General features: G+C 40.1%; 1 protein-coding gene across 3 annotated transcripts in view; it reads right to left on the reverse strand.

Annotated features, from left to right (window-relative positions):
• Positions 1-27,765, reverse strand: part of B3GALT1 (beta-1,3-galactosyltransferase 1) — a 418,576-nt gene that overhangs the window by 128,959 nt on the left and 261,852 nt on the right. For all 3 annotated transcript variants that reach the window (XM_077272797.1, XM_077272798.1, XM_077272800.1), the window contains exon 3: positions 14,273-14,382. The gene's annotated coding sequence lies outside the window, so the exon portion shown is untranslated. The remainder of the gene's footprint in view (positions 1-14,272; positions 14,383-27,765) is intronic.

Genomic DNA, 27,765 nt, shown 5'->3' on the forward strand with positions numbered 1-27,765 from the left:
GGCTCTGCATTATAAACTTCTGTGAAGCACTTGTTGGGTCAAAGTGATCAACACACATCTAGATAAGTTCCTTAAGGGGTCTACTTTCCAAAATGGTGTCACTTGTGGGGGGTTTCAATGTTTAGGCACATCAGGGGCTCTCCAAACGCAACATGGCGTCCCATCTCAATTCCAGTCAATTTTGCATTGAAAAGTCAAATGGCGCTCCTTCCCTTCCGAGCTCTGCCCTGCGCCCAAACAATGGTTTACACCCACATATGGGGTATCAGCGTACTCAGGATGAATTGTACAACAAATTTTGGGGTCTATTTTCTCCTGTTACCCTTGGTAAAATAAAACAAATTGGAGCTGAAACAAATTTTGTGTGAAAAAAAGTTAAATGTTTATTTTTATTTAAACATTCCAAAAATTCCTGTGAAACACCTGAAGGGTTAATAAACTTCTTGAAAGTGGTTTTGAGTACCTTGAGGGGTGCAGTTTTTAGAATGGTGTCACACTTGGGTATTTTCTATCATATAGACCCCTCAAAATGACTTCAAATGAGATGTGGTCCCTAAAAAAAAATGGTGTTGTAAAAATGAGAAATTGCTGGTCAACTTTTAACCCTTATAACTCCGTCACAAAAAAAAATTTTGGTTCCAAAATTGTGCTGATGTAAAGTAGACATGTGGGAAATGTTACTTATTAAGTATTTTGCGTGACATATGTCTGTGATTTAAGGGCATAAAAATTCAAAGTTGGAAAATTGCGAAATTTTCAAAATTTTCGCCAAATATTCGTTTTTTTCACAAATAAACGCAAGTTATATCGAATAAATTTTACCACTATCATGAAGTACAATATGTCACGAGAAAACAATGTCAGAATCGCCAAGATCCGTTGAAGCGTTCCAGAGTTATAACCTCATAAAGGGACAGTGGTCAGAATTGTAAAAATTGGCCCGGTCATTAACGTGCAAACCACCCTTGGGGGTGAAGGGGTTAAAGATTTGTCTGTATCTTAATGACTATGAAAATTGTACATTCACAATCAAAGGCATCAAAACTATGAATTAACACATGTGGAATTATATACTTAACAAAAAAGTGTGAAACAACTGAAAATATGTCTTATATTATAGGTTCTTCAAATTAGCCACCTTTTGCTTTGATGACTGCTTTGCACACTCTTGGCATTCTCTTGATGAGCTTCAAGAGGTAGTCACCGGAAATGGTTTTCACTTCACAGGTGTGCCCTGTCAGGTTTAACAAGTGGAATTTGTTGCCTCATAAATGGGGTTGGGACCATCAGTTGTGTTGTGCAGAAGTCTGGTGGATAAACAGCTGATATTCCTACTGAATAGACTGTTAGAATTTGTATTATGGCAAGAAAAAAGCAGCTAAGTAAAGAAAAACGAGTGGCCATCATTACTTTAAGAAATGAATGTCAGTCAGTCCGAAAACTTTGGAAAACTTTGAAAGTGTCCCCAAGTGCAGTTGCAAAAACCATCAAGCGCTACAAAGAAACTCACTCACATGAGGACTGCCCCAGGAAAGGAGGACCAAGAGTCACCTCTGCTTCTGAGGATAAGTTTATCCGAGTCACCAGCCTCAGAAATCGCAGGTTGACAGCAGCTCAGATTAGAGACCAGGTCAATAGCACACAGAGTTCTAGCAGCAGACACATCTCTGCAACAACTGTTAAGAGGAGACTTTGTGCAGCAGGCCTTCATGGTAAAATAGCTGCTAAGAAACCACAGCTAAGGTCAGGCAACGCGCAGAAGAGACTTGTTTGGGCTAAAGAACACAAGGAATGGACATTAGACCAGTGGAAATCTGTGCTTTGGTCTGAGGAGTCCAAATTTGAGCTCTTTGGTTCCAACCACCGTGTCTTTGTGCGACACAGAAAAGGTGAACAGATGGACTCTACATGCCTGGTTCCCACCGTGAAGCATGGAGGAGGAGGTGTGATAGTGTGGGGGTGCTTTGCTGGTGACACTGTTGGGGATTTATTCAAAATTGAATGCATACTGAAACAGCATGGCTACCACAGCATCTTGCAGCGGCATGCTATTCCATCCGGATTGCGTTTAGCTGGACCATCATTTATTTTTCAACAGGACAATGACCCCAAACACACCTCCAGGCTGTGTAATGGCTATTTGATCAAGAAGGAGAGTGATGGGGTGCTACGCCATATGATCTGGCCTCCAAAGTCACCAGACCTGAACCCAATCGAGATGGTTTGTGGTCAGCTGGACCGCAGAGTGAAGGCAAAAGGGCCAACAAGTGCTAAGCATCTCTGGGAACTCCTACCAGATTGTTGGAAGACCATTCCTGGTGACTACCTCTTGAAGCTCATCAAGAGAATGCCAAGAGTGTGCAAAGCAGTCATCAAAGCAAAAGGTGGCTACTTTGAAAAATCTAGAATATAAGTCATATTTTCAGTTGTTTCACACTTTTTTGTTAAGTATATAATTCCAAATGTGTTAATTCATAGTTTTGATGCCTTCAGTGTGAATGTATAATTTTCATAGTCATGAAAATACAAAAAAATCTTTAAATGAGAAGGTGTGTCCAAACTTTTGGTCTGTACTGTATGTCACGATAATATCAGTTGAATTGCACCCAGAAAGTGCATCATAAGATCAATGTGGAAAATGCTAAAAATGTTGTTCCTATTAAAATTGATTCCATTCAGTAACTTTAAAAAGTGTTTAATTTTGCTTGAAGAAAAGTGCGATCCGAGCTAAGGCGAAAGACGTAGCAACCGAATCCACTCATTTACAAAGAAGATCCATTATTTTTTTTACTCCAATGCATCTGAAATTATAAATGAAATCAGTCTGCAAACAGTTTAATTAAGAATTTCTGATCATCTGGTGTCTATAGCTTCTAAGGAAATATATCTGTTGCCATAGTAACAGACTACAAAGCTTTGTGTTGTCTGTTTCTATAATAATGTTCCCCTCTATTGGTATTCTACTTCTTCACATTTTTGGTAGCTGAACATGAATAAATGGCTTTATTACAGAACCATTATAATTTGACAACCCTTACTATTAAAATGGCTGCCAAAAATATTCAAACATGTCTGATGAAAAAATTATACCATGGATCGATCCCCTTAAAGGGGTTCTCCAGGAGTAGAAAACACAGAAATAACTAAACAAAATGTGATTAAATTCATACATATAACTATCAAAACACAATGTCTAAGGAGTAGTGTTGAGCATTCCGATACTGCAAATATCGGGTATCGGCCGATATTCGCTGTATCAGAATTCCGATACCCAGTTCCGATATTTTTGTGATATCAGAAATCGGAATCGGAAGTTCCTATAAGTTCCCAGGCGTGTGCGGTGCGTATGGTTCCCGGGGTCTGGAGGAGAGGAGACTCTCCTTCAGGCCCTGGGATCCATATTCATGTAAAAAATAAAGAATAAAAATAAAAAATATGGATATACTCACCCTCGGACGGGCCCTGGCTGTCACCGCTGCAAGCATCTGCCTCCGTTCCTAAGAATGCAGTGAGTGTAGGACCTGCGATGATGTCGCGGCTTGTGATTGGTCGCGTGAGCGGTCACATGAGCGGTCACGCGACCAATCACAAGCCGCGATGTCATCGAAGGTCCTTCACTCTGCATTCTTAGGAACAGAGGCAGACGCTTGCAGCGGTGACAGCCAGGGGCCATCGGAGGGGTGAGTATATCCATATTTTTTATTTTTATTCTTTATTTTTTACATGAATATGGATCCCAGGGCCTGAAGGAGAGTTTCCTCTCCTTCAGACCCTGGGAACCATCCAGGATAGCTTCCGATATTTGTGTCCCATTGACTTGTATTGGTATCGGGTATCGGTATCGGCGATATCCGATATTTTTTGGATATCGGCCGATCCAATCCAATACAGATACTTTCAAATATCGGAAGGTATCGCTCAACACTACTAAGGAGCCAATCACTATAAAATTAAAATGGCTGCTGCTACACTGACAGAAACTGGTTAGAATGTTAAGACAGTTTTGGGTAGATGCCTGTGAAAAGGTGCAGTAGAAGCTTATCCTCCCTTTATGTGTAGGAATATGTCTCCCAGTGGATACTCTGCTGTAACACTGGACATATCAGGTGTGCAGATGTAAGAAAAGGCTGCGCACCCTGCTGTCTATCTGATCCAATAATGGAGATACCAAGGTATGCTATCCACCATGTGTTTCTGATATACTGGACATACCAGTTTATTAAGGTAAGAAGAGGCTGCTAACACTTCTGTCCACCATGTTTATCTGGTCTAATTCTGGAGATACCAGACATGATGAGGTAAGAAGAAGCTGCTCACACTGCTGTCCATCCTGTCTATCTGATCTAATACTAGAGATAGCAAGGGTGCGGAGGAGGTAAGAAGAGGCTGCTCACACTGCTATCTACCCTGTCTACTTGATCTAATACTGGAGATATCTGGAGTTTTGAGGAAAGAAGAGGCTACTCACACTGCAATCCACCATGTGTTTCTGATATACTGGACATACCAGTTTATTAAGGTAAGAAGAGGCTGCTAACACTTCTGTGCACCATGTTTAACTGGTCTAATTCTGGAGATACCAGACATGATGAGGTAAGAAGAAGCTGCTCACACTGCTGTCCATCCTGTCTATCTGATCTAATACTGAACATACCAACGTGCTTAAGTAAGACAAGACTGCTCACACTGCTGTCCACCCTGTCTATTTGATCTAATACTGGAGATATCAGGAGTGTTGAGGTAAGAATAGGCTGCTCACATTGCTGTCCACCCTGTCTATCTGATCTAATATAAGAGATACCAGGAGTGTTGAGGAAAGAAGAGGCTGCTCACACTGCTGCCTACCTTGTTTATCGGATCTACTATAAGAGATACCAGGAGTGCTGAGATAAGAAGACGCTGCTCACACTGCTGTCCACCCTGCCTATTTTATCGAATACTGGAGATAGCAGGGGTGCTGAGGTAAGAAGAGGCTGCTCACACTGCTGCCCACCCTGTCTATCTGATCTAAAACTGGAGATACCGTGGGTGCTGAGCTAAGAAAATGCTGTTCACACTGCTGTTCAAATGCTGTTCACACTGCTGGAGATATCAGGAGTGATGAGGTAAGAAGAAGCTGCTCACACTGCTGTCCATCCTGTCTATATGATCTAATACTGAACATACCAATGTGCTTAAGTAAGACAAGACTGCTCACACTGCTGTCCACCCTGTCTATCTGATCTAATACTGGAGATACCAGGAGTGCTGAGGAAAGAAGAGGCTACTCACACCGCTGTCCACCCTGTCTATTTGATCTAATACTGGAGATATCAGGAGTGCTGAGGTAAGAAGAGGCTGCTCACACCGCTGTCCACCCTGTTTATTTGATCTAATACTGGAGATATCAGGAGTTGTGAGGAAAGAAGAGGCTGCTCACATTGTTGCCTACCCTGTTTATCTGATCTAATATAAGAGATACCAGGAGTGTTGAAATAAGAAGAGGCTGCTCACACTGCTGCCTACCCCGTCTATCTGATCTAATATAAGAGATACCAGGAGTGTAGAGGAAAGAAGAGGCTGCTCACACTGCTGCCTACCCTGTTTATCGGATCTACTATAAGAGATACCAGGAGTGCTGAGATAAGAAGACGCTGCTCACACTGCTGTCCACCCTGCCTATTTTATCAAATACTGGAGATAGCAGGGGTGCTGAGGTAAGAAGAGGCTGCTCACACTGCTGCCCACCCTGTCTATCTGATCTAAAACTGGAGATACCATGGGTGCTGAGCTAAGAAAATGCTGTTCACACTGCTGTCTTTCTGAATGACAGGTTATCTCCAGATTACAGTGTTGGAACATCCTGCTGCCCCGGCTCACAGGCATCTGTGCTAACAGTTTACAACAGGTTTCTATCAGGGTAACAAGTTGATGAACATTTTAATTTTATAGTGATTACCTCCCTAGACAAAATAACTGTGTTTTTAAAAGTATTTACTATTTTATGTATAACATTTTGATTATTTTTTGTTTCTGTTCCCATAGAACCGTTTTAACCCTTATCCGGCTGAATAGGTACAATTGTAACTATTCCGTTTTAAAATTGCAATAACTTTTTTTTGAAAAGACGTAGAGGGCTGAAATTTCGTGACATCTCTACATTTTTGGTCCAGAATATATTGGCCAAATATCAATAAAATATCTCCACCCGCTTCCGAGATAAGGGGTCGAGATCTTTTTGCATCCATAACAAGCTGCATAGGTACAAATGTACCTCATATATTTTGAATGAAGATAATGCAAGGGAAAAAGCATAAATTTTTTTTTAATGATAATGCTATTTAACTATTATAAACAAGTAAAAAACTGTTCATTTACATTATAAAAGAAAATGTAAGAAACTTTTTTTTATTGATTTTCTTTGCAAGTAATGCATGTTGGCTTTGCTACAGAGTGTTCATCGCAAATGGGTTTCACACAAACCACACAAGACTTTCTAGTCTTGCGTTGTTTTCGCCTCAGGTCTCTGCAGACATAGCAACTACCAACAACAGGGGAGGGTCCACGACTACCATGAGGTATGTTGGGGCCAGCTGCTGGCTGCGATGCTACCACAATGCATCGTCCAAGCACCATTTCTACTGCACCTCGAAGAAAATGGTTTCTCATTATCATTTTGTTTGTACTACGATCTTCAATTGCAATCATACACAGCTGATTTGCGAGATCTTTCAGGAACTTTCTTCGTTGATCCTTTGCCCTGAAGCTTGGATTGTGTTCTCTGTAGATGATGTAGGATGCTAACCCACTGACATCAATCATATTGTAGAAAAATGCCAAAGTCCAACGTGATGTTCGTCGTTTCACAGTGTACTCTCCCAACATTTTATCCATAACATCAACGCCACCTTTTGTTATGTTGTAGTATTTTATTATCTCTGGCTTGGCTGCTAGTGTCTCTTCAACTTCTCCCGTCATGTGCATAGATGATAGAAGCACGACTGATTTGTTCTTCTTTGGTACATATGAACAGACTGTTGCATCATGATTGTAGGCAAAATTTGTCGAGTTTACAGGCCTTTCTTTGGCAGGCTGCATGTTGTTAGGTAGGAACCTTTTGTTTTTTCTCACTGTACCAACTAGTGTCATGTTCCAGGAGTTCAATACCTTAGCTAGTTCCATGGTTGTAAAGAAGTTATCGGTGGTGACATTTCTTCCAGACCCTTTATACGAGCTCACTAGGTCCAATACTGTTCGTTCTCCAATGTTTACTTGTCGAGGACCATCAGTTGGTTTCCCAGTGTAGAGCTGACCTTGTAAAGGGTAGGCATTTGATGAGTCACAAGCCCAGAAAATCTTTATGCCATATTTAGCTGGTTTTGAAGGTATATACTGGGTAAATTTAGTATGACCTCTAAATGGAAATAATTGCTCGTCGACGGTGATACAATGATATGGCTTGTAGGCTCTCTCCAGATTACTGTTCAGCATTGTCCAGATGTCCCGTATTGGTGCAGCTTTATCTGTTTGCACACGTTCTGCACGTGTATTTTCGTTGTCAAACCTGATAAATCTGAGTATCATCTTGAAGCGGTCACGAGACATGGCTGCACGTATAAGAGGCAGAGCAGCAACATTCCACATTTCCTCCAGATTCTCTTTGTTGGCTCTGTGCACACCAGCAGCAATCAGTATGCCCAAAAATGCATGAAGTTCAGTTTCAGTAAATTGCTTGAATGTTTTTTGTGGTGGCCGTTTGGAAGAATCAGGAAAACGTTGTACCAGTTCGTTGTTGTAAGCATCACAAACTCTCTTGGCCTTTCGATTCGTTTCCCGTAATATGATGTCACACATCTCGGGAGTCATGATGGACTTGAATAGCTCTTTTGCTGTATATAGGTTGCTGATTGCTGCAGGGCCACCTCTTTGTCGTAGGACATTACGAGATTTTGTTTGTGCATTTGGCAGTGGATTACTGCACCATTGAGTTTCATCCTTAGCAGTCCAAATGTCGCCTGCACTTTGAGGCACAGAATCATCCTCAACACTTTCGTCTGATTCGTATTCATTTTCATGCTCTATGACCATTTCTTGTTCAATGTCTGAATCTTCTTCAGTAACATCCACTTGTGGTACATAGTTTTCATCATCAGATGCAACATATGGTTCATCCTCATGCTCAGAATCAGATTCTTCTAGCATTCGCATTATTTCGTCAGACGTAAATCTGTAAATATGAAAAAATGTAAAATAAATAATTTTCCGAAATACTACATTATTGGCTTTTCACAAAATTATACTAACCTGCAAACACGTTTTCTTGGATTATGGCGGAAACTAGATCCAGCATTACTATCACTCATGATGACTTGCTAGATGAATTTTGGCTTCGTATTTTGTGCTGAATATAAATAAAACATCGTAAAACAATATGTAGATACTAATTATTATCCATTTTTCGTATAAAAATTATACCTATAGTGATAAGTTTCATACAAAATATATGTAAGCCAAGTCCAGGCTGAAAGACAATTTGACTGTTCTGTCCCCACATAATGAGAATAAAGGTATAACTGGCTGTTAGATGCTGTGAGACTTTCCTACCTTCGTTTCCAAGAAATTGAAGACTTCACAAGCCTAGAAATGTGTGCTCACAGCAATGAGATGAACAGCAAAATGGCTAATGAGAGGAGGGAGGCAGGAAGACAAGTAGAAGCCACTCCCAGTTTGAATTAACTTAATTGACAGCAACATAAGTGACCAGTAACAACACTGAACAATAGATATCAGCATAACATTTGTAGCTGAATGAACTTTAGTTTCTGAAACCAAGTAAAGTCTTCCCACAGTGGAGGTATATGTGAAGGTACAATTGTACCTATGCAGCCTGTTAAGGTTGTAAAATTATGCAGCCTGACAAGGGTTAAAAGAAACAGTTTTTATTTCCATACAATATGTATATATTTTTCAGCCTTACACTGATGGATCAGAAGTTAACTTACTTATAGGGCTGATTATATTTTTCTGTTTGGCTATGATGGCCATATATGCTCCAGGATGGGACAATAGAAAGTAGTTGTCATGATGTATTAGTCATAAATTAGCAATTTATTAAGAAGTTAATGTTACAACCAATATGGCTGTACTTCCGGTTGTCACTTTTGCAACAATGGAAGAGTTGATGAGAATATAGTAAGGAGATGGTCTTGAGAAATGACAATTTAAAAAGTTTAGGGATTCTAGCAGAAGAATGGACACATGCAATTCATATGGTCACTTGGAGATGAAATTGTCTGTGATGATATTTAATAATAGAAAATTACTATTGTATCAAGTGTTGAACACTTTCTTGCGCTTCCTACATTTGTTTTCACTGTGGGATGTCTGGTTTTCTACATTTTCATCTCCCAAGGAGATACGAAGAACTATTAGAAAGAACCATCATTTCAATTGCCTAATATCAGCTTTTCAACAGATCCGTACAGAGGGTGATGACTAATGTCTATGCTTCTTGTCTTCACGTGGCCATATTACCAGCCAACAATGGTTGGCAAACAACTCAAAGATAAATTCGAAGAAGACAGGATGTATTTATCTAGCTATTTTGGGAAATAAATTCTCCCATCACCACTTATCTATTTGATGCATTCTGTAAATGTCAACATCATCGATGGACACATTCTCATTTGCATTAGAACAAGTGCCAAAGTGCAAGAGTTCTTGAGATGTGCTGTCATCCTCGAGAAGCAACTCAAGAACAATATGCAACGATTATGCAAACTAGCTGAGATAATATGAACATGCATATCACACAATAAACAGAGCCATAATATCAACTATACCAGCCACAGAGTAAAGAGCTTTACATAAGGGAGCGCTTCCCATTTCTACAAATGATGCTGCGTAATGTGCGCGGAGATGAGGACCTTAGAAATGATTTAATGAGCGAATTGGCTTAATATTTCACAATGTTCCTAGATATAATTGAACAAAGTGGGAAGACAGGTCATTTTCCAGATGTATAATTGCCATTTTGCTCATAATAAGCGATTTTGAGATACATCATTCTTAGGAAAACCCAATGCGGTAGCTAGTGTGGTAACAAATGGTCTTTTAACGCAATATAGATGTTCAATATTTTTCAATTTTAAATATTAAGTGTTGAATAAGAAAAGTTTAGTAAGCATAATGGAAACTTCGAGCAATTTGGAATTGCTTGTCTCAATGTAAAAAATATGATTATAGAGATAAACTGTTGGTTGTATTTCCATCGAGGAGAAAAATGAGAACATATATTTCAGTAAAGTAACTCTTCGGAAATAATCTATTTTGAAGCATCTGTTCAAACCAAGGTTTATCTCCGCTTACTATGTAAAAAAGTCTCAGCGCTTAACTTATTTTATGAAAAGATTAGTTCACTCATTGATTCTTAAGGAATATAAACTTCAAAGTGGGAAGACATTCATCATCCTTGGCCTAGCGATTTTGATATAGTGGACTATTTGCTACTAACAGTTAGGGATTTATGATGGTGCTCGGTGATGATGGACATGCAAGTAGCACTGAGTGTGCAGTATACATTCACCTCTGTGTGTTACTGTGGCACAGAACATGTCCCGGTTGGTTCTCGGAGCCGGTTAGGATAAGTGAAGCACTGGTCTGCGGGGGGTGAAGTGGTACGTTGTCAATCGAGTAAAGAATCTCTTACCATTTGTTGGGGTGATTCCTGTATTAGAAGATTCTTAAGACGCATGAACCTGTCATCTGCTCCAGGCTGAAGTCTTTGTCAGGCGAGTATTCGGAACTTTACATGCAATACACCACCTCGGTATACCTACTTGACGAAGGCTCCGGTCCGGAGCTGAAAACCAGTCTGTGTGTTTTAAGAATCCTCTAAGAATGAAATCATACCTACAACTGGTAAGAGACATCTTTACTTGGCGGACAGCGCACCACTGCACCCCCGCAGACCGGCTCTTCACTTATTCATCTACTTGGACTCAATTGTGATACCATATTTTCCTATAGTTATTACTTCAGGTAGGTCCCTTCTATATCCATTTTGATGAGCTGGTTGTTGGGATATCCTCTATTTATTAAGCAGTTGTCTTGCTGAGAGAACTTTATTAATGAGAATGTATCATCAGAAAATAATCTATTGGCAGTAATTACACAAAACGTAAAAAAAAAAAATCTTGCAAGTTTCTCATCAGCCACCGGGGCTTATTCAGTCTTATTCAGTTATATCATCACAGACAGGATTACAATGATAGGCAACACCTTTGTTCACAGCTGATAACACAGCATCCTACATTCACAATAGGGGATGCCACAGCTCTCCTCCTCTCCCTATCTTCACATTGACCTTTGATTAGATACTTCAGTGCAAATTATAAGGTCTGAGTCAAGAAAATTGCTGCTATTCTACATGTGGATTTCATGCAAGAATAAGAACTATGGGAAAAAAAGGCTCAGAGATCAGTGTGAAATTTGCCAGATTTCTAACTTATTCTTAATACAGAAAGTGATATTAAAAAAAATAATAAAACAAAAGCATTACCAAAAAAATGCATTTAGCATAAAAACTTGATTTAAGCAGTAGACCAAATTCTGATGACACATTCTCTTTAAAAGGATATTTTGGGTTCAGCCTTAGATAGACCCTTTTACAACTTTACATATAATATCCCAATTCTTAAAAAAAGTTTCAAAAGAAAATAAAAACAAAAGAAATTTAAGTCTGGCTGTCAAGTTGTTAAAAGCTCTTGTCTCTAAATAACAACAGCTATTATTACATTATTTTTAAGCAAGTTATGCTCTCACTATGTCATAAAATATTTCTCAACCTATAATCCATACTTACAACCCTAAAAAAACATAATTGTCCCTTCAAATATTGAAGAGAATTCCTTTATTCTAGGAAGGCTATATCCAGAAAATAAAAGATAGACCAAGTTCTTAGCATGGCGCCAATATACACTCACCGGCCACTTTATTAGGTACACCATGCTAGTAACGGGTTGGACCCCCTTTTGCCTTCAGAACTGCCTCAATTCTTCGTGGCATAGATTCAACAAGGTGCTGGAAGCATTCCTCAGAGATTTTGGTCCATATTGACATGATGGCATCACACAGTTGCCGCAGATTTGTCGGCTGCACATCCCAAAGATGCTCCATACAAGGCAGGATGGATCCATGCTTTCATGTTGTTTACGCCAAATTCTGACCCTACCATCCGAATGTCGCAGCAGAAATCGAGACTCATCAGACCAAGCAACGTTTTTCCAATCTTCTACTGTCCAATTTTCGATGAGCTTGTACAAATTGTAGCCTCAGTTTCCTGTTCTTAGCTGAAAGGAGTGGTACCCGGTGTGGTCTTCTGCTGCTGTAGCCCATCTGCCTCAAAGTTCGACGCACTGTGCGTTCAGAGATGCTCTTAGGCCTACCTTGGTTGTAACGGGTGGCGATTTGAGTCACTGTTGCCTTTCTATCAGCTCGAACCAGTCTGCCCATTCTCCTCTGACCTCTGGCATCAACAAGGCATTTCCGCCCACAGAACTGCCGCTCACTGGATTTTTTTTCTTTTTCGGACCATTCTCAGTAAACCCTAGAGATGGTTGTGCGTGAAAATCCCAGTAGATCAGCAGTTTCTGAAATACTCAGACCAGCCCTTCTGGCACCAACAACCATGCCACGTTCAAAGGCACTCAAATCACCTTTCTTCCCCATACTGATGCTCGGTTTGAACTGCAGGAGATTGTCTTGACCATGTCTACATGCCTAAATGCACTGAGTTGCCGCCATGTGATTGGCTGATTAGAAATTAAGTGTTAACAAGAAGTTGGACAGGTGTACCTAATAAAGTGGCCAGTGAGTGTATAGCTGCCAACCAAATCTTCTTCCAGTCCCACCAAAACGATATAAACTCCATCCATACCTGCAGCATCATGTTCACATGTCTACGGAATCATATAGGAGATAAAGGGCCTAGCTTTTTTATTCCAAGGTATAGTCCCGTTTCTGGAATTGTATTTTTTATGTACGTATATATATATACACTCACCGGCCACTTTATTAGGTACACCTGTCCAACTTCTTGTTAACACTTAATTTCTAATCAGCCAATCACATGGCGGCAACTCAGTGCATTTAGGCATGTAGACATGGTCAAGACAATCTCCTGCAGTTCAAACCAAGCATCAGTATGGGGAAGAAAGGTGAATTGAGTGCCTTTGAACGTGGCATGGTTGTTGGTGCCAGAAGGGCTGGTCTGAGTATTTCAGAAACTGCTGATCTACTGGGATTTTCACGCACAACCATCTCTAGGGTTTACAGAGAATGGTCCGAAAAAGAAAAAAAATCCAGTGAGCGGCAGTTCTGTGGGCGGAAATGCCTTGTTGATGCCAGAGGTCAGAGGAGAATGGGCAGACTGGTTCGAGCTGATAGAAAGGCAACAGTGACTCAAATCGCCACCCGTTACAACCAAGGTAGGCCTAAGAGCATCTCTGAACGCACAGTGCGTCGAACTTTGAGGCAGATGGGCTACAGCAGCAGAAGACCACACCGGGTACCACTCCTTTCAGCTAAGAACAGGAAACTGAGGCTACAATTTGTACAAGCTCATCGAAAATTGGACAGTAGAAGATTGGAAAAACGTTGCTTGGTCTGATGAGTCTCGATTTCTGCTGCGACATTCGGATGGTAGGGTCAGAATTTGGCGTAAACAACATGAAAGCATGGATCCATCCTGCCTTGTATGGAGCATCTTTGGGATGTGCAGCCGACAAATCTGCGGCAACTGTGTGATGCCATCATGTCAATATGGACCAAAATCTCTGAGGAATGCTTCCAGCACCTTGTTGAATCTATGCCACGAAGAATTGAGGCAGTTCTGAAGGCAAAAGGGGGTCCAACCCGTTACTAGCATGGTGTACCTAATAAAGTGGCCGGTGAGTGTATATGTATATATATATATATATATATATATATATATATATATATATATATATATATATATATATATATATATATCACTGAAATGATGTTATCATTTAAAATATACAGTGTAATTCTGTCAAACAAATTAAAATATTTAAATAAATGCAACAAAATTTGTAGAATTTTTGTAAACAAGGAAATATTTTACTTGCTGAATCAGCCATGACATATTGGCATACTATTATCACTTAGCAGATAAAATATTCAAATTAATTCTGTCAAATAAATTAAAATAAAGGAAATGCATTGAAATTTTATTTTTTTATTTTTGTAAAAAACTAGATATTTAACTTACTGAATCAGACTTGACTTGTTGGTAATGAAGATGATACCTGAACATGTGGACACCATAAGAGGAAATCACAGATTTCCACTCTATCCTCTTGGCCGGAGGTCAATATTCATCTGCGAGAAAGAAATGGGTGTTAAACACTAATATCTATGAGTTTATATAAGTTTAACACAGTATTTACCAATATCTATTATTGTTGTTTCAACACCCATTTTAACAGTTGCCCAAATTTTGCATTGTTTTGTTTTTACAGGCTATATGTTTCCCTGTAGAATCAAATTTGACCTCTGGAGACTATTTTTCTGAACAGTAAAAGGCCTTCAAAATGTTAAAAATGTCATCCTTCTAGTCCTCGCCACATCTTCACACCGCCTCTGCTTGCTCTGAAATCCCAGGCTTCTCATGCTTGGCCGACACTTCCTGCTTTGATGAGAGCCCGGGAGGATTGTGAGCAAACACACGAAAGGTCCCAACATCATGGCATGTCCCGTGAGCTTACATGCGCATGCACAGAATCCTATCGGGCCCCAACAAAGTTGGAGATTCCAGCCCAGTTTAAGAGGTCCGTGCATTTCAGAGTGAGTGGCACTGATGTGAAGATGTAGAGAAGCCCACCTATAGAAGGCAAATGGTGGAAATGTTTTCATAAAAGCCAATCACCAAAATGACTTTTAGCCCAAAATCCATGCATTTAAGTAAAAAACTAAATTGTGTAATCTAATACACCCATTTCGCAGTTCGCGTATGGCATATTTTAGGTCCCGCAGCCAGTTTGTGCATCATGATCCACACTCGGATTGTGTGAAACCAGCATTAGGCTCGGTTCATATTAGCCTTTGAGGCTCAGAGCCTCTGTTGTTAATTCTATTAGTTCTAAAAAAAAGAATTCTTCCTGTCAAAATGATCAACCTTATTATAAGTCAATGGGGTTTCCTTGCTGTCATTGGTAACATTCTGCTATGAATGGAAATTACTATTCAAGTGTAAATGTTCAGCTGCTAGGTACATTTTATATTGTGAATCCATTTTACCTTTATAGAACACAAGGAAAGCTGAAGTAGGAATTTCTATTTAAGTATTCCCCCTACACACAACAGCCTTCTCTAATCTTTCTTTCTCACCACTTTCAAGACTTCTCGTTTGTATACTTTCCTGTGTTGAGTACACTAGATCAACAAAGAAGAATCTTCCACTAGTGATGGGCGAGTGTGTTCGGCACTGCTCGATACTCGATTGACAATCAGGGAGCTCGATCAAGTATCGTGCAGTGCCGAGTAGCACGTGGTGCTCAAGTGCTTGGGTCCCTAAAAGAAGCTCATTTGAATCATCTGGGCCACGCTCTCCTGTCAGCTGGACTGTATGTGAGTTGAAGAACTCCGAGGATGTGTTCTCCCTCGCTATCTTTTCCCATTCTCCTCCATTATGCTCGCTTCTCGAGCTACTAAACGTTTGACATGCTTGATTCGAGTACCGAGCACTATCATCACTATCTTCCACCTGTTCAGCTTTCAACAATACCTTCTAACCTATTACAACCCTCTCTCCATTTACAGCAAGATATCATTATAATATGTTAATCAATTGTTTCCCCTTTTCCTTACTTAATTTTTCAAAATTGTTCTGTTTGGAAAAATCCATTTTCGTATACCTTATTTGACAATTTCATGATCAACTGATTTCCAAGTTCTGGTTAATCTGAACTATTTGCAATTCAATTTGTACGAATTACCAAAAAATATCTGACAACTTTTTATACATTGCACAAGATTGTTATCGGCCACAGAAGGCTGTCATGACCTGACGTGACCGCGTAGAATTCCCCATAATGCCTTGCAGCCATCATATCACACCGTCAATTAAAGTCAGTGTTCTGCATAAGCAGGTCGGCCTGATTACAAATGACTAAAAGTTATAATTTTTGGACTCTTTTTTTAATTACAAAAAACATGAAAATTCTGTCAGTGCACTTTTTTTTAATAAATGGGCAGTTGGTTACTACTGAGTTACCATCTGTTTCTCTAGTGAGGTCATTTTGGCATTATTAAGGCTATGCTGCATTAAGGAGAAAGGAAAGGTGTTAGATACAGTCCTGGGAGACCTTAGAGTTTTATATACCGTACATTTTTTTAGGATAATTGGAATACTTGCAATTCGAAGCATATCAGATTTTCGGGAAAAAATTGACAAACCTGGTGAATTCAAGTTTTAAAACACTTAATCACCTCTGCTACCTGTTATTTACAAAAAAAGAAAACAAATGACTATAATTTATTATAGACCTTAAAATAACATCTTGAACATGCCATGGAGAAAAATATAGATAACTGCTAAACCAGTCTAAATTGCTTTCTCTTATTTTTTTTGTATCACTCCTTTTATTTTGTTAAATGGACCTTGTTACATCGAACACAGCGTCTAATCTGCCAGCACAAGATTATAGAGCAGGAGAAACTGGACAAATTGATATATAGGTCTGTGGAGAAAAAAAATGTTACAACTTGCAATTTTTCAGTAAAATTCCTGTTCATTCTGGAATAAGGTGTGAAGGGGGGGACGTCTTACTCAGTGACTGACAGCTATCTGTATGCGCAGCCATAGAAAATAGGCAATCACTAAGTAGATGCAGACTGTTCAGATAGGTGCAAGTGAAGTTTGCCTTCTTTAGTTGCTCTATTGGCTTTTGTATGTTTGTGTACATATGAAAAAGCTGTAGTCCCCACATCCTAGATGTTTATTGCAGATGGGCAGTGATGATAATATCTTTCAAAAATTTGGGACTTACCCAAGATAAGTCATAGGTAATATTTTCAGTATCTCCTTGGTAGACTGCATTGATGAAACCCAGCAATGGGATCTTACCATCTTGACCTGCTTCTTCACCACCCAAAGACATAAAACGTCTGGGCTCTGCCACTCCTAATCTGCAGTGATGTTCTAAAATGTCACTGCTTAGGAGCGCAGCTACACATGACTGTGTAAGGAGATAGACCGGACTTCAGGTACCTGCATGCCGGGTCCAGAACTAGAAAGGCTGCATCTTCTGTTCCCGGATGACAGCTTTGAGGAGGCGGACCTTCCCCTGCAGACTGAGGGAAGCCTGAGTGGGAGGGACCTTCCTGCAGACCCAGGGAGGCGGGGAGAGGCAGAAAAGGGTGCACAGCCAGAGAGGAGAAAGCACGCACAAGAGGAGAGCTAATGGCCAGGGCAGAGCAGCGTGCAGAGCAGTGAGTGGCGCGCTCGGTCTCCCTTGCCCTCAGAGAGTACTGGTGTTGTAGCAGGCCACATAGAGGGGACCCCATTGCCTGCAGAGCCGAGTGTGCCCAGCAGCACTCTGGAGCGAGGGACCGCTGCAGAGCCATGGAGAGTGGAGCAGAGTCATGCAGGACAAAGGTGTGCAGAGCCATGCACTCAGAGCGGAGCCGAGCTGGGTGCCACAGCAGACATTGAGAGGAGTGCTCCAGTCAGAAGCACCAGCACCAAAGAGATCAATGTCGCCTGCCACCAACAGCGGGGACCCAGGAGAGCGGGACATGTGGTGTGTACCCAGTGACAGCTAGAGTACCAGGTGCTGTACACGACGTGACCGTGAGTACCGCACACACGCTGCCCAATAGAGCACACATAAGACTGACCTTTGCATTCTGACGGGGACACACAAGAGTTGTTCCGACTGTCTGTTACCTGACTACTACCAGTTCACATAGTTAAAGAGCCGCGTTGGGCTCGCACCGGACTGTGGCCTGTGCCTTTAATAGCCACACTAGTATATGGACAAGAGGCAGTGGAAGGTACCGGAGACCGACAACTGCCGCCAGAAGACAGAACCAACGACTACAGGACCCTCCAGTAGGAGGCGCTGCTTAATGTGCAGCAGTGTGAGGACTACCATATATTCTTGCTTAGGCCTCTTTTACACTTCAGTCTTTTGGTGTCAGTTTGAATCCGCCGTTTTCATCAAATAGCGGATCCGCCATTTTTTTGGGGCGGATCTGCTATTTTCCCATAGACTTGCATTAGCGACGGATTGTGACGGATGGTCGTCCGTTCCATCCGCCATGTGACGGATCCGTCAAAATTTGGCAGACATCATCTAGACATAGACGGACATTATAAAGTTTTTTGTCTGCGCCGAAATTGCGGTTCACGACGGATCCGTCGCGTCCGCTATTCCATAGAATGGGCGCCTATGGGACAGATCCATCGCGACAGTCATTTTGGTGGATCTGTCGCCCCAATCCGCTTTTTCAATTGTGCATGCTCCAAAAAGTAGATACTTTTCCCAGACAACCCCCAAGTAACTGATCCGTCAAAAAAACGGATCCGTTAGAACCGTTTTCTCAACAATTGTGATGGATCCGTCACTATGTCGGAGCTGACTGACGCCAAACAACTGAAGTGTGAAAGAAGCCTTAACTGTTTGCATTTTACTGTGCCTTAACAACGTTTAACTCTTTACCTCCCTGCGTGGAGTATCTCCCCTGTAAATAAGCCTGTTAACCCTTGCTCTGCCTCCCGTCCGTCACTGCATCCCGCATTCCTGCTTGATATCTTGCAACTGTGTGCCTGCAGAAGTGGGGATATGGCTGTCAGAGGCTACCAGAGTCCACATAGAGAAGGCAGAGATGGTTTATTGCCTTCTCCACCTTCTAAAGAAGCTCTGTGTACACAGTAATGGGAAGCGTTGATGGCACTTCCTCCTCCATTCACATGGGACATGTGATTGCTGTGTATAAGGAAGAAACAGGAGCTGCTGGGTCATAGGAGACTCATACAGCACAGCTACGCAGAAAGTAGGCTGGATTTCCCTTGCAACTGGGCCTAATATGCCAGCCTCAGTTACAAGCGAAATAATAGTATTTTATTATTTTATTTAAAGGGAACTTGTCATCAGAAATGACACTATTAATCTGTAGATATGGGGTAAATCCGCAGGTTAATAGCGTTACTTACCCCGTGATTAATCCCTTATCTGCAGGTGAATAGCTTTTTTTTTCTGGTGACAGGTTCCCTTTTAAATGCCTCCCAAATATATTTTATGACAAAATGGGAATGGGGGTACAATGCGAAAAATAAATAAAAAATAATAAGTAAAAAAAAATCAATTAAAAAAAAGCCTCTGTGAATCTGCCCCATAAATAAACGTGTCAAATATATAAGAATATTTGCTACAGAATGGATAACAATTTTTTAAATGTTTTTTTCTGGTCCTCAAACAAAAAAACATAAGAGGGAAAAACAGACACCTATTTCTCGTACTTTTCACCAATATCGCCTCGTATCCACAAAAAAAAGTAAAGAGAGAATTTGACAGTGACATAAAAATAAAGTCCCATGTATCACAAAAAAAGATGTAATAATTACTAAAATATCCAAATTATAAAAAAAGTGAGAGCCCTTTAAATCGCATGTACGAGAAAACCTGAAAATGTGCCTGATCAGAAACGGGGGGTAAATGGCCAGGTCTTGAACTGGTTACAGGGGTTTTGCAAAAATAGAAAAAGTGAATACAAAATATATATTTATCAATATAAAAATATAATATATTATATTTATCAATATAAAAATATACTATTATTATATAATCTCTTTATTCATTATTTTTTTTAAATATATATGGAGAAGCCCAAGCCAGTAATAACCATTATATCGATTGTATTCATAGAACTATATATAGGATTTAGAATATTCTGTTGTAAATGGAAGTGTCCACTGTACACATAAAAAAATAGGGATTACATTACCTAATTACGGTACCTTGATACAGTTTAATGATGCACAGCAAACCATTCTTTCCAGCACAATAACTTACAGTATTTTCACTGACTGTTAATATGTAATGGGACCAAGCCATAATAAAATAAATAAATGTTAATTGCCTTACCAGGAGAACATCCCTTTAGGTTGTGTAATGGGGCAATGCATAGATTTTTACACGACGCTGCTTCGTACACGACTACTGTTATATGGTTATTACATTGGTCTGTACAGACAAGAAGAGTCTAGTCACAGATGTAGCAATATTATATGGCATAAAACAGAAACAACACTAATAGCTACTAAAGATTAGGCGCATATTAACCAGTGTGTATCTAAGGTGATGCATCTAAGCTTCTGTTATAGCTTCAAAGTTATTATCAAAAGTTTCTAAAATAATATTAATTAGTTACCATTCTAACTCACAGCACCTCCCATTCATTGCTCCATTACGGCATGTGGACATCGAAGAGGGAGTTCCCTTGCTAAGGACTTCCCAATGAGACCAAGAACAGAGTTCTGCTCTGTAACAGAAGCATTTGTTCTGAATCTTTTTTAAATATGTAATTTTTCTACCTGATAATAATCCTGCTGCTTGCCTGAATCCAGTGTTTTTCTTTTGTACCTGTTCCTCTACGTTCTTGAGATAGCACCTCCTGGTGCCAGATGGAGGAGAGGACAATATCTCAGATATGTAGAAGAGCAGGAACAAAAAACTAGATTAAGGAGAATAGTGATTTTTATACCAGGTAATAAGTTTACATATTTATGGCAAGTGATCAGTCCTGTTTAAGACAGTCATTCATTTCATAGATGACATTTCATCTGAAGTGCTGTGATGGAATAATACATTTATTCTGCAAAGTTAGGTGCCCAACATGGGGCATCAGGAACCTGTCACAACAAGGCAATGGGATGATGAGACAATTCTTCTTACCCAAACAAGCACAAAAACCAAGATAAGTGGGGCCCTTTTTTCCAATCCCCTATCAGCTTGACTCAATTACATTAAGTTCCAAAAAGGTAGTATCATGATTCCTCCCATCAGTGTGTCTGGATGCAGTGAGTGACAGTTCAGCCATCCAATCTAGGGCAGGCACGTTCTGAGCTGTCAGCATGGTGATGGACAGCTCAGCCGTCCAATTGGAGGCTGGAGCATGCTGAGCTTTCAGTGTGTTGAGTAATAGTCCAGCTGCCCAATCAGGGCCAGGACATGTGGGGTTTTGTCCATGTGTCTCCAATTACTGTCAGTTGTAGCTTATGCTCTGTGGTATCTATGTACCTTGTGCTCCTGTGCTCAGTCCCAGATCTATTGTTACCAGACCTTTAATCTTGCTTCTGACCATCCGTTTGCCTAGCCCTTCTGTCTTGATCCACTACCTTCCCGGAATCCTGACCTCTGACCGTGACTTGACTACGCCTTTGTCTTACCCCTTTCTTTACCACAAGCTCTCTTTTGGCATCTAATCCAGGACCTCTTGACTACTCATCCTCATGACTTGCCTGTGAGTAGTGACTAGGGTCTCAGTTAGATTTCAAGGATATTTCATGTAAATTGTTGTAAAATGTGTCCATAAAGCGGCATAAAGCTTTGCCTGGAATAAAATTTGTGGCAAACGAACACGCCACTTCACTCCTCGCCTGGTTTATTAAGAGGTACCTTTCACTCCACCCTGCCCCTTCTTGAAGACCAGCATGAAAAATGCCGGTCTTCATAAATCAGGGCCATAGTGTTTAATGCTGCAAACTGCATTATCCTTGATGACAGACATGCATGTAACGCAAAGCACAGTAGTTATATTTCACAGGTTTGTGATCATTTCTAAAGTTTGCTGCACATTGCCTTATGTCATGTGAACAATCTACTTTGAAACAAGAAGTTCTCCTCCATTCTTTGCTTTCTCTAATATTAAAACGTGCATCCAGAACACAACTTATGATAAAAACAAAACAAAAAAAGGTATATTTTTCATAAAATTTCTCACCAGGTGGAGTGCAACAACCACAAACCCAATAAACCGACAAGATCAAGAGTGTGCGCAACACATAGCATTCAGAATATTATAGTGGTAGACATATCAATGATACTTAGTATCAATGAGATTGATAGATTGTGATGGTGTGTAGTGGAGCAAAGGGGTTGGTAGGGTAAAGTTTTGAGTAGGGAGTCAGCATTTGAGGCAGGTACCAAGTCACTTGAATATTTTAGTAGTGCTGAAAAAAATAGGAAATGAATTAACGTCTCTTCACAGTGGCTATTTTTGTTTAATTTTTCCTGATCATCTTCCAAGAGATTACATTTTTCATTTTTTCCCTCAACATTGCAATTGAAGGGCATATTTTTTGTGGGTCAGGTTGTAGTTTTGAATGGCATCACTTAATTGTTTGTATAATATACTGAAAAACATCTACATTTATGGAAAAAAATTTGATTTGGCTGTATTTTCTTTTGTTTCTTTTTTATTGTGTTCACTGTGAATTACAAAATAAGTTTATTGTGCCGTTCTGTAAGATCATGGTCATTCTGAATACATATAGTTTTGTTTATGTTTTGCTACTTTTTACAGATTAAAAACCTGAAAAAATAAAAATTCTGTTTGTGTCACCATATATATTTCAAATCCTGTTTTTGATTTTTTTTTTTCTGTACGTGGAGCTGTGCAAGTTTTTTTTTTTTTTTAATGTCCAGCTCTAATTTTTAGGCCAGGTTGGCTCTTGCGTTTTGACATTCTGTCTGTCTGTTCTTTTTTAAGTGGTGCAAACAAAACCAGAGGGGTCCACTTGATTATTTTGGGCTAATTGTGGGTTCTGTTATGTATTAGTCTTTGGAACTGAAAAAAAAATATTCTGCAGTTTTTCCTTTGGTTATAAAAACATTTCACAGACTTAATGTGTTTTTTTTCAACTTCTTAAATGGGTAAAGTGGCAAGTAAAAAAGCAATTTTGCTATTTAGCTCTTATTAAAAATCCCTCAGTTCTCAAAAAATTTAGGGATTTTTAATTCTATAGCTTACCACTTATTGACTAGGGTGCTGTCCACCACTTGTGGCAAGCACAGCTTTGAAGCTAACTGTATGAGCGCAGTCAGACGGCTGTATAAATCGGAACGCAGCACACAGACTGGCCAGCGGCTCTTCCGACCAGACAGTGACAGCTGCATAGAAATACATGAGGTTGTCACTCTCAGGTAGGGAGAGCTGCCGGCCAATCTGTACACTGCGTTCCGATCTCTGTCCGATTTATACTGCCACCTGACTGCCCCCTAACACTCGATCTGGGGAGCTCCAGTGCTCCTGCGCTGCCACTGCTTGTGGAATCTGAAGGCTTAGAGCTTAGATCATGGGTGGGGAATTTCAGGCCCATGGGCCATTTATGGCCCTTGATGACCTCTTATTCGGCACTTGGGCAGATTCTCGGGGACCACAGTTCTTGGGCTGGTAGCTGTATTTTGATGGCCTCCGGCCCATTAATTTCTTCTTGCTCTGTGAGTATGTGCACACAGTGTTTACTACTGACCGCTGAGGCGAGTGTACGTCCTGACACCAGTACCAGTGACGGGACTTACTTTTTAGGTGGAGTTAATCTGCAATTTATACGTCCCCCGAGGGATGGTATAAATATCCAAATGGCCATCGGCAGAAAAAAAACATTCCCCACCCCTGGCTTGGATGATTGACCAGGACACTAGTCTAGTAAGAAGTTGGGAAGCAGAGGAACACTATGCTCATGAAGAAAGAAGATTGTTACATTGTTATTACGGAGGTATCATTTGTGTTAATATAAGAGCTATTAATGAAAAGTAAATGAACAAACGTTAATGAAATTACTTTGAAAATTTGGGGAATTTAATTTCATTATCTTCATTTTCTCTGATATGCCACTACATGGATTTACAGACGATACAACTGCTACTTATTGGAAAATCTATCTATTTCCATCCAACAAGGAAAGAATCTCCTAACAGATGAGAAAAGCTTTACTTACATCTCCCCGAGCAGCTGCAAGTCGGTTTAGATGACAGCAGAAGTACAGTGTCTCATTGTTCTGGTGGATTTGCTCCAAACAGTAAGGCTCAGAAAATCGCTTTTTTGATGTTCTCCCTATGAGTTGATGATTGTTCATCAGTAGACGGAGCTGCTGGTCACATACAACTGGGGGTTTCTTAGGAAATAGGAGATTTTTTGCAAAGCCTGCATATTCCCATGTGACCAATCTGTCATGTGTGAATGATCTATAGGAGCACTCCAAGCATATGGGTTTCACCGATAACCGAAAACAATGGGTCTATTATTGGGATATGTTTGGAGATGCAGTTGTAAGGTGGCAGCTGTCCCTGAATAGAGCCTTTTCCAATAAATTCACAGAATTCAATTACACTAGAAATGATCTGGTCACTCAGCCAAATCCTAAACTGGGTTTACACATATGGATTATTAAACCAGACAAAGGTCTCAGTAATGAATAATGGGAGCTGGACATTTACACACAAGGATATTGTGTAAGGATGGTAGCAACTGTATAGGAAAAAAAATTGATGAAAATGAAATCCCTATTTTTCTCCGTAATGCAGATAGTAAATGTATGGGCTCCAATTGATTTGTAATAATCATTATCATCCACCAGTCCCATTTAGATTGTAATGGAAACTCCAGTACTGATTACTTTTGTGTGATTTATTAAGATAATGATTCTTCAGCTTTAACACTGGTCTAGTCCACATGCCTAGTCCAAAAATGTTTTATTTTTATTGATGTATTATACAAACCTAACTTAAAGACTGGAGATGAGAAAATCGTTTAAATTTCGAATTCACAAAATTCACAGAATTTTCCCCAAAAATTTGACTCATGGGCATGACGAATAGATTTGTCATACACCAAAAGTACACTAAAGCTTTTATTTGTCCTGAAGGGCGTGTATGACACTACTCACTGAGCTTCTCCACGCCGATGTTGTAACAGTCATGACTTTTAGACTCTATTCACACATTACGGGCTTGTTTTTTTTTTTGTTTTTTTTTAAGATTGTGGTATATTGTCAAACTTTTAGTGGAAATTTTAAAAAATCACAGCCAAGCAATGTTATTAGAAATGTAATGGGGTTACAACATGTGTATGCAGCCTTACAGTTACGTCAGCGTTTTATGGCTTTCTCTTCCTAGTTCTATGGTTAAACCTAAGACAGAAACAAAATGAACATATACCTCTGCTGTAAGTAAATAATAAAATTAATATAAATAACACAAGGTACATAATAAACATTGTTTTTGATTAGTGATGAGCGAGTGTACTCGTTGCTCGGGTTTTCCAGAGCATGCTCGGGTGATCTCCGAGTATTTATGACTGTTCGGAGATATAGTTTTCATTGCGGCAGCTGAATGATTTATAGCTATTAGCCAGGCTGAGTACATGTGGGGGTTGCCTGGTTGCTAGGGAATCCCCACATGTATTCAAGCTGGGCAGTAGCTGTAAATTATTCAGCTGCCGCGATGAAAACTAAATCTCTGAGCAGTCATAAATACTCGGAGGTCACCCGAGCGTGCTCTGGAAAACACGAGCAACAAGTATACTCGCTCATCACTATTTTTGATTAAAAAAAGCAGGAAGGCCATCCCACCAGCATCAAAGTGTACCCAAATGGAACATGCTCCTATTTTGCATGCATACCAACTTATACTCCAGTTCATTTTGTTTTGGTAAAGATTCAGGTTTCTGCACTTAATGCAGGTAAGGATGTGACTTCCCTTTCTTTGAGCTGGACATTACATTTATATAGCTTCCAATTTGCTGGGTATCCTGGTTCTGCTTGGCCCTTATTCACATTGACGTCACTTTGACACATGGCAAGGTTTAATACTTGAGGTTAGGACCATCCCGATTTGGATATACCTTGACGCTGTTGTGATGGCCTTCACGCTTTTTTTTTTTTTTAAGTGTTTATTAAATACTCTGTATTATTTATATGCAGTATTTCTTTTACTTATTTATTTACAGAAGGGTATATGTTCATCTCTCACTATCCAGATTCACCATAAAAATTACTGCTGCATTCCCTACCTAGAATTTTATTTAGTCTGTATTAGTCCCTTATTATTAACTGTGCTCCACCATGTGAAGTGATAGCTGCAAAGCATTACAGGTAAGCCCGTCCCTATGCACCTGAGGTCATGCTAGTCTTTTCTGGCTTATACAATTTTTTGCAATGTGTAAAAAGGCGGCAGACATTTTTGGTGATTCACTCAAAGTGATCACAAATTGTTTCAATTTGCCAAAAATTCGACACCAATTTTATTTGAATCAAATTGACTCATTCATCTCTACAGTTAACATTGTCTCATCCTGACAATACTTTTCCATTAAGGAATGTAATCATCATGTAGGGTCACCAGCACAGGTCCAAGCAGAGAAACACAAACTCGACAAGTTGCCAACACACACCTACTTCTGCATGCTGAGACAAAGAATTGAGTCTATGATTTTCTCAGATGTCTCAATGAATTTAAACAAGCACTCCTCCTCCCATCAAAGTTTTTATCCTCTTAATATATTGCAGACATCATACTATATGTCATTTTGTATTTACAATTGCTCGTTTTGCCTTTCTATTCAGTTAACGCTTCTCTTTTCCATTAGGTATATGACGTGATTAAAAACTGATTAGTTATACCCTACTAAGCTCTATGTAGAAACGGGATGTCTTTTTTTTCCCTGCATAAGTCATCATAATGACTACAATTCTACATCACTGCAAAGTCCCTGACAGCCAAGCTCCAACCCCTCTTCAACTCTGATCCCAGCTGCCCTGCTGCTGCCCTTGTTAGGGACTTTGCAGTGATGTACAATTGTAGTTCCAATGATGACTCATGCAGGGAAAAGAGACATCCTATTTCTAAATAGAACTTAGAAGAAGAATTTATTTAATTTTTTATGTCATAGACCTAATGGAAAAGAGAAGAATTAACTGGGTTGAATGAGAAATTATATGTACTGTTATGACCCCAATGGCGAGGGTCTCAGAGGAACGTGGAAGTCTGCAGAATACAAAAATCCAGCTCATAGGGCAGTGGTAACTGGGTTGACCATATATCTACTCCTAACGCCAACACTAGAAGTAGCCGGGGATCATTCCTACGTTGATTCTAGATGACACGCGCCAGCCGGAGAATCTAGCTACCCCTAGTAGAGGAAAACAAAGACCTTTCTTGCCTCCAGAGAAGGGGACCCCAAAGCTGGATAGAAGCCCCCCACAAATAATGACGGTGAGGTAAGAGGAAATGACAAACACAGAAATGAACCAGGTTTAGCACAGAGAGGCCCGCTTACTGATAGCAGAATAAAGAAAGGTAACTTATATGGTCAACAAAAACCCTATCAAAATCCACACTGGAAATTCAAGAACCCCCGAACCGTCTAACGGTCCGGGGGGAGAACACCAGCCCCCCTAGAGCTTCCAGCAAAGGTCAGGATATAGTTTGGGAACAAGCTGGACAAAAATACAAAACCAAAACAAATAGCAAAAAGCAAAAGGCAGACTTAGCTGATATAACTGGAACCAGGATCAGTAGACAAGAGCACAGCAGACTAGCTCTGATAACTACGTTGCCAGGCATTGAACTGAAGGTCCAGGGAGCTTATATAGCAACACCCCTAACTAACGACCCAGGTGCGGATAAAAGGAATGACAGAAAAACCAGAGTCAAAAAACTAGTAACCACTAGAGGGAGCAAAAAGCAAATTCACAAC

This window comes from Ranitomeya variabilis, chromosome 7 (assembly GCF_051348905.1).
Source record: "Ranitomeya variabilis isolate aRanVar5 chromosome 7, aRanVar5.hap1, whole genome shotgun sequence".
Lineage (NCBI taxonomy): Eukaryota > Metazoa > Chordata > Amphibia > Anura > Dendrobatidae > Ranitomeya > Ranitomeya variabilis.